Source organism: Atractosteus spatula, chromosome 5 (genome assembly GCF_055471065.1).
Source record: "Atractosteus spatula isolate fAtrSpa1 chromosome 5, fAtrSpa1.hap1, whole genome shotgun sequence".
In the NCBI taxonomy this organism is placed as follows: Eukaryota; Metazoa; Chordata; class Actinopteri; order Semionotiformes; family Lepisosteidae; genus Atractosteus; species Atractosteus spatula.
Genome location: NC_142710.1, coordinates 6,632,391 through 6,638,626, shown reverse-complemented (window position 1 = coordinate 6,638,626; position 6,236 = coordinate 6,632,391). Strand labels below are relative to the sequence as shown.

Genomic DNA, 6,236 nt, shown 5'->3' with positions numbered 1-6,236 from the left:
TTGTAATAATCACATTATGGTACGAGGGATAATTCATGTGCCTGGAATTGTTTAGTTTCGTTTAGTTGTTTTAAAAAAAAAACTAAGGACATAAAAGGGATATTCGCGTCTCCAAGCGGTTGCTCTTTAAAGCGCTCCCGACCTTGGGCGACCTCTTGACCCCCCGGCAGTGGGGAACAGTAAAATCATGGTCGCAGCAAGATTTTGACAGCAGACAGCACCTCCCCCCCCATAAAAGAAAACAAAGGCTGTATGCAGAAACCGTAGGGTTTCTTTAGCAGCTGCTCAATTGTCAAGGTGTTGGAGCCGTTGTGTTACACATGGCGATACTACTGTCGTGCAGACCTCGGCCCATGTCAATGACGTAAGCCTGTTTTCGTGAGGTCTTTTCGCAGAGCAGAGCGGGAAAAACACTCTGGTTTCTCTCTTCCGATCGTATGGATCTTTCGCGTTTTACTAAAGGTTTCCGAGGAGATGAACAGTATGAGATTCAACTGATTTTTTTTTGTTTGATTGTGCCACTTTTGGAGGCAGACCAGGGCGTTTCTGTGCGGGGGCGGCGGGTGACGAAAGATCTCTGCGTTTGCTCGCTTTTCATTTTTTTTTGTCAAAAACGTGAGAGCGTCTTGGCGAGGGGGTGTGTGTGTGGAGAGTCAGTTTAGAGCCGAGAGCTAATATCCGCTGCTCGACGAACAACAGACATTGAGTCTCCACTAGAGGAACGTTTCGTACGATAGCTTGTGACTACGAAACCCCCCCCCCAACGAAAAAAGTCATAAAGCCGGTCAGCACTGAACTGTCAGAGGAGAAATTCCCAAACTTGGTCCTTGTGGTCCACGCACTTGATGGTTTTAATTTCAGGACTGCGTTGTTACCCAATTGAAGCCTTAATGGGACTAAACAGGTTGCTTGAGTTGGATATTGGAAAGTTTCTGTTCTACTAAAAAGCTTGGGATTTTGTTTTATTGATATGCAGTGAAATAATTAACGATTAAAAGTTCAAAAGGAACCTCCCACATTTAGGAACAAGTAAAGGTTTATTCCATGCTGAAAAAAAGAAACGCAACGTTTCGGCTGTGGAGCCTTCTTGGGGTGTGACACCTGAAGGAGGTTCCACAGCCGAAACCTGTTTCTTTTCTTCTCGTCAGCCTGGAATAAACCTACTACTTGTTCCTTTGCAGCCTAAGATACCGACTTACTCCTCCCACATTTTTAAGAGCCGACAACAGTCAAGCAGTTCAAATTAATCTTATTATTAAATCAATTAAGGGCATAATTGTGTAACAAAGCGGGGCTGAAACCTTAACCAGCAGGCGTGACGGTCTCTGGGGACAGAACTGAGCACTCCCGAGTTAGCCCAAACAAGCATACACCTGTTCAACTGAGAAACTATGCGTTGCTGTGCTCAGCGTGTTGCCTGACAGGTTTCGACAAGGAATACTGGACAAAAGTATCGCACTGACCTATAAATCCCCTTTTTTTAAAGCGAGACTTTCGCGAGATTTACGTTCTTCTGAAGAGCAGCGTCGGGCGAACGGGAATTTCAAGGTCTCCGTCTCCCTCTGGCGTGACAATGTGGAATATGCAATGGCCCAGCGCTTCACAGGGACACCGTGGGTTAGAACCGGTTTTGGTTCTGAGAACAGCACTGGTACTGATCCGTCCCGATTCCCTCTCATCTCCTCGCCTCCGCTTGTTTAAAGGCGCTTTCTGAGCGAGTGGGCCTAACCCAATCCCACGACGCACTGTGGAGATCAGTCCAGAGACGAACGCGAGTATTTAGGCGCCGTGCCTAGTAATTGTGATAGAGATCTCTCTACCGGCAGGTGTAGTAAAGTTCTAATAACACTCTTTCCAGCAGAAAGTGATGTCACAAAGCTTCGTAACATAAAAATGTCAATAAACACACCTGTTTCTTTTAACGACGCGATTCGGGTGCCAATGTAAAATAGTCCCGCGTAAGACAATTGCGATATAATGTAGTTCTCCTTCCTCCTTCTGTCTTCAATCAGAATCAGTGCCTCACGCTCTATCTTCAAGTGAGCTAATCAAATACAGCATTTTCTCCTCACTGGCGGGGGTGATTGGGCGGTAGACAAACTTCGAAAGAGGCGCTATGGGAAGCGTAATTACAGTTCGGAGACATTTAGTTCTGCTCGATACCTGTGTGGAGAACTGCATTTTCAGGTACAAGGTGACAGTAAGTGCGCAACAGTATACCATTACTCCTCCCACGTCCAAATACACATTTAACGGATTCAAATCCTAAGGCCTCCTTTTTTTTTTTGCAATCCTGAATACGAATCTGTGAAGTTTTAGCATTTTAAAATGCGTCATTTTTTTTTTGCTGGGATTGAAGGAAGGATTCAACTCCCGACGACGGACTGCTGTGACAAAAATATAACTGAAAAAAAAACTGTTCAGTTTGTACTTACCTACTCGCTGCCTTAATACTAGAAAACTGAATTATACAAGATGTTATAGGTGCTCGTTACAATATCCTTTACTGTATTTAACGATTACAGCGTAAGTGGTGTTCACTGAGATCTTTATATATGTAGCGGTTTGTTTTCCACGGAAATTTATCTTTTTTAACAATACTAAAAGCACTTTAAATGAGAAACTGTAAATCTGTCGTCTTATTGCGAACTGTGCTTGAAGAAACTAACATTTGACACTGCGGTACCATTTTCTGTGGTTTCTGTAATGTAGTGGGTTCTGAAAACACCATATCTGTTTGTATTTACTTTATGCTGTGTCTGTTGTGGAGGTTTAAACAGCCCATGTTAAACACGGACTGCCCTTATGAAAGTTTACTGGGAAAGGGCCACTGTATCAGCACTGAGTATTAACGGCACAGAGGGGTCAGCTAATGTCACAGAGCTCATACACTGAGCCAGCTACAGAAGTGATGTTACTCCCCCTCTGAAATCTAGGCCGCATAAAACTGGGCTTGAGGTGCAACAGAGTTCTCTGCTCTCTACAGAGCGCTGCTGTGGGGCTCTGCGCCCCCTAGTGGCTATAATCCAGTCCAGGCAGGGGCACGGTGATGTGTAGAAAAATCCTGTACTGGAGAATCTGGGTATCTGTCTAGGGTGCTTGTGTGGTGTGTGCTTGGAGCCCGGGCGTGACCAGGATCAAATCCCCATAGGGACAGGACAAACAGCTCCTGGGGGACTAAATAATCACACAGAACGACACTTTCGCCTAAGCGAGCTGAACGTGAGGCGTTATCCTCTTGCTAAGAAGTGGCACAGTGTACCATGTACCTTCACCTCAGTAAACTTTCTAAAGGCAGGGCGGCCTGAGCTGCATGACGCACCGTCTTTCGGGGAGAGACGTTAAGCTGAAGTCCCGTTTGTCCGCGCTGCGGACGTTAAAAATCCTGTGGCACTTTTTGTCATTAATGGGCGGGGAGTGTAAAACCCGACCAGCAACCGATCTCCTACTGTACTGAAGCTCGTTCCCGGCTCTGAGTTTTGATCCTCTTCCTGTAGGGCTGGGGCCATCTGCAGGTGTTTCTATTGCAACAAGTTAAACTGGTTCCTTATTGGCTTACGTCAGTGGTGCACAGCTCCAGTCCTGCAATGCTGCAGTGTCTCCAGGGGTTCATTCCACCTCCACTGTTCTTGACTGAACGCAGCTCATCGTGGGCTTACCTGGACCCGGTTAACAGTTTTCACAGGTCTTGAGCTCTTGATGGTTTAGAAAGACCCTGCGCGCTCACCGGATTGTGGACCTCAAGGACTGGAGTTGTGTCCCAGTGGCTTAAATTCTCCTCTTTCCCAGCGTCCGGCAGCTCGTCCTGTGCTGGTGCTTTAAGGACACCTCGGAACGCTGCAGCTGCTGCGGCCCTCCAGCTGAACCTCCAGGACCAGAACCGGGAGTGGACAGAGCCCTGCCCTGGAGCTGGATTGCTGCGAGCTTTGACTGGAGGCACTTTGGGATCCTGGGGTTCTGATAAATGGCATTATGTAGTTGAAATGAAACCTTATTTGTGGGGGTTATTCGAAAAATAGTGTACAAATGTCAACACATCCCCCAGTCTAGGAATTAAGACTGTAAAATGGAAGAGGTGTTAGTGGAGCCAGTAGGGGGCGCTCACCCTCTGGTCTGTGTGGGTCCTAATGCCCCAGTATAGTGATGAAGACACTTTATTGTAAAAAGGCGCCATCCTTTGGATGAGACGTAAAACTGAGGTCCTGACTCTCTGTGGTCATTAAAAATTCCAGGGTGTTTCTCAAAAAGAGTAGGAGTGTAACCCCAGTGTCCTGGCCAAATTTTCCCCCTGGCCTTTACCCATCATGGCCTCCTAATAATCCCCATGTCTGAACTGGCTTCATCACTCTGCTCTCCTCCCCACTGAGAGCTGGTGTGTGGTGAGAGCACTGGAGCATCATCCAGGTGGGGCTGCACACTGGTGGTGGTGGAGAGGATCCCCATTACCTGTAAAGCGCTTTGAGTGGGATCCCCATTACCTTCATCTCCCTTTGCTGTGCTTCAGAGTCAACAGGGATGTGAAATGTGCGTTGGGGTATTTCAAGTAGATGAAGAACAGAAACGTCTAAACCAGGAGTCTCCAACCCTGTTTCCGTTGAGCCCCAGTCCTGTTAGTCCTGTAGGTCACCTGTTTTAATGAACATGTGTGATATTGTTGAACCAAACAAGTCATCTGTTCAAGTAAGAGAACCCTCAATGACTGAAGAAGACTTCAATTTTAGTCCTCTCTAAATGTCTTAATTGAACAAATCCCGTTTAATTGATCACAAAAGAATCGCTGCATATCTTCAGCTATGGGTAATAGCGATCCATACAACCTGCTGGATCAGGACTCTTCAGGATCAGGTTGGGAGATCCCAGATCTTAATGTAATTGACTGCATCGGGTTTTTACATTGATTTTCTGGACATTCTGCTTGTTGTCCAAAATAATTCACCAATGGGTAGCAAATGGAAATTCTGCTAAAACCACTCTGACTCATTTGGTGGTGAACATGGGGTACATCACAGCGCAGAATCTAGTTTCCCCTTTCTGAAATACATGAGTGGAAGTCAGGATACATTCATACGCTGGTTGATGACACCACACTAGTATGTTGACCAATTAATTTCCTTCCCTCAAACCTCCGTTTTGTAGCGTCTAAATGATTGGCAAAGCAGAATGAAAAATTAAAACCCCCAAGTACAGAGACAAAACTGATCCCAACTACTTTTGTTTAACACCTTAAGAGCCATTCATGCCTTAATTTACAGGCTGTTGTTTCCTGTGTTAATAGGTGCTGTCTAGAGTCTCATTTGGCCACGTTTTTTTCTTGTTTAACAAGGACATGGCTTTTTTTGCCTCACATTTTGTAGTCGAGAAACTGGGAACCTGGCACTCTAACCTTTTAATGATGCACCTTTTGAACCTGCTTATTTTTAATAAACACACACTTTTGAAAACTGGTTTATTGCTTCCTGTGTGCGTCTGTCATGTGGGAGGGGTGTGTGCTGGGGGGAAGGGTTACAGAAAACAAGAAAAAAACAACAAAATAAAGTTAATTTCCGAGAATACTTCTAGTTCTCATCCTTTTATATCTGAATAGAGAAATATTCATCCATCCATTTTCTAACCACTTCATCCAATTCAAGGTCACAAAGGAGTCAGAGCTTATCCCAGCTAGCAACAGGTGCGAGGCAAGCTTTTCCCCTGGAGAAGATACCAGTCCATCGCAGGACACACACACACACACACACACACACACACACACACACACACACACACACACACACACACACACACACACACACACACACACACACACACACGGGCCAATTTTTTAATCAACATGCAAACTCCACACACATAGTTTCACTGAATAGCAACATGCTTACTTCAAAACCACGATAAGGAAGAGAGGAAGCAATCTAGTTTATTTGCCTTTCAACAGCTAATTGATGTGAGGATCACATCCCGCTGTTTCTAGAAACAAAGCATCAGCTTCAATAACAGGGCTGGGAAGCTTGGTCCACCCTCCCACCACTCTCAGTGTAAACTGCCAAAAGCTCTTTCTCTCACTGTCTGCTTGTGTCCTCTGCCTTGCACTTCACAGAGGATTCTGAAGAAACCTGCAGGGTCAGCTTCGCTACTGGAGATCTTAAAGAACCAAATCAAGAATTTGGACAGGGGAGAGCCAGTAAGCCTACAGTTTTTCTAGGCTTTTGTCTCTAGGATTTTGAGAAACGTTATAAAGCATC

General features: G+C 45.5%; 1 pseudogene; it reads left to right on the top strand.

Moving 5' to 3' along the window:
* Positions 1 to 410: 410 nt before the first annotated feature.
* LOC148833708 (U5 spliceosomal RNA) lies at positions 411 to 535 on the top strand (annotated as a pseudogene).
* The last annotated feature ends 5,701 nt before the right edge of the window (positions 536 to 6,236 follow it).